General features: G+C 35.7%; 1 protein-coding gene across 5 annotated transcripts in view; it reads left to right on the forward strand.

Annotated features, from left to right (window-relative positions):
* The window catches only part of TUT7 (terminal uridylyl transferase 7), a 72,751-nt gene that overhangs the window by 11,561 nt on the left and 59,755 nt on the right, over positions 1 to 1,435 (forward strand). The gene's annotated exons all lie outside the window — the stretch shown is intronic.

The following is a 1,435-nucleotide window of genomic DNA, read 5'->3' on the forward strand; positions in this document are numbered from 1 at the left end:
GAGTTCTTGCTGTGCGTCATAATGCTCTGCTGGACCGTGGAAAACTACTTCTAGAAAACTCTGAAGTGATTCTGATCCACAGCTAGCATTGGAATTGTTATTTAAATGGATCACTGTATAATCCTTAGAACAATTTGTTCTGCTGAAAGATCACGCATACAGCATTTGTGATAACTATAGTATATGCTTTCATAATGTACATTTCATAATATTCATTTGTAGTACTCTAATATGTACTTTCACAAGAGGAGAGAATGTATTCATTTCATTATATATTTATAGTTACCTGCAGAAAAGTCAGCTATAATTTCAGTTATATTTGGAATGGAAGTTCATGTAAAATTAAATGTATTTTGGTATGAAAAACTGTTAAAATCCAGAGAATTTACTCAAATAAGCAAACCTCAAAAAAAAAATCTCATGAAGGAAAGGATATTTTAGCATAGTAGTGGAAAAACATTGAAAATAAATAAACTTATTTGTGAAATAAATAATATATGTAGATGGTCCACACATACACACACATCTTCCTCTGAAGAGCAAAGTGCCTGCTGCCTAGCATTTAAAGTGATCTCAGTGATACTGTAACTAGGTTTAGAAGTTTTTGTAAATAGGTTACAATGTGTCAAATGTTTTCTGTTCGTTACATTATAAGTAATTCATATTGAAAAATAACTTATGTTAAAAGTTTATTTTTCTGGGACCAGCAGTTAGCATAATGGCTATGTCGCTGGACTCCCATGTAGTCGACCTCGGTTCGCGTCCCGGACCCGGTGGCTTAAAACTCACGCCGGGCGCGTGTGCGTGCGTTTCCAAGATCCCAAGAGGAAAATGGAGGAGAAGGGATTGCGGCGTGACCATCCCCCCTGGGGAGTGATTCACTTTCTGTCTCTCTGTCTCTCTCTGTCTGTCTGGTGAGCGCACGTACCATATAGCAAAAACTTCTCCAAAAAAAAAAAGATTATTTTTCTTACTATACTGGATAAATGATATCTATGTGTAAAAGGCATAAATAAGGGTATGCATCAGTTCTTGGGTATAAGATTTATAATGTAAAACAGTTAAAAGTTAGGCATCCTTTTTCAACAGTGAAATGATTTTTTTTAAAGAATTATTTATTTCATCATAATATTATTTGCTGTCAGGTTCATGCACTTACTAGAGACAGAGAGAGAGAAAATGAGAAAGCAAGCCACCAGGTCCAGAATTTGAACCGCAGTTGACCATGTGGGAGTCCAGCACCTTAACCACCTTGCCACCCACCGGCCCCAGTTAAATGATTTTTAGATTATTTGAAAAATCATTACAAATAGTCTTTCCTACCCAGGATGAGAGCATGATAAATATAGGGATTTCACACATTTTACGATTGACATGAAAAAGTGTCTGTAAAGCTAAACCACAGTTGATGCAGTTTCCCCTGTTAAATAAAATT

This window comes from Tupaia chinensis, unplaced genomic scaffold (genome assembly GCF_000334495.1).
Source record: "Tupaia chinensis unplaced genomic scaffold, TupChi_1.0 Scaffold000007_1, whole genome shotgun sequence".
Lineage (NCBI taxonomy): Eukaryota > Metazoa > Chordata > Mammalia > Scandentia > Tupaiidae > Tupaia > Tupaia belangeri.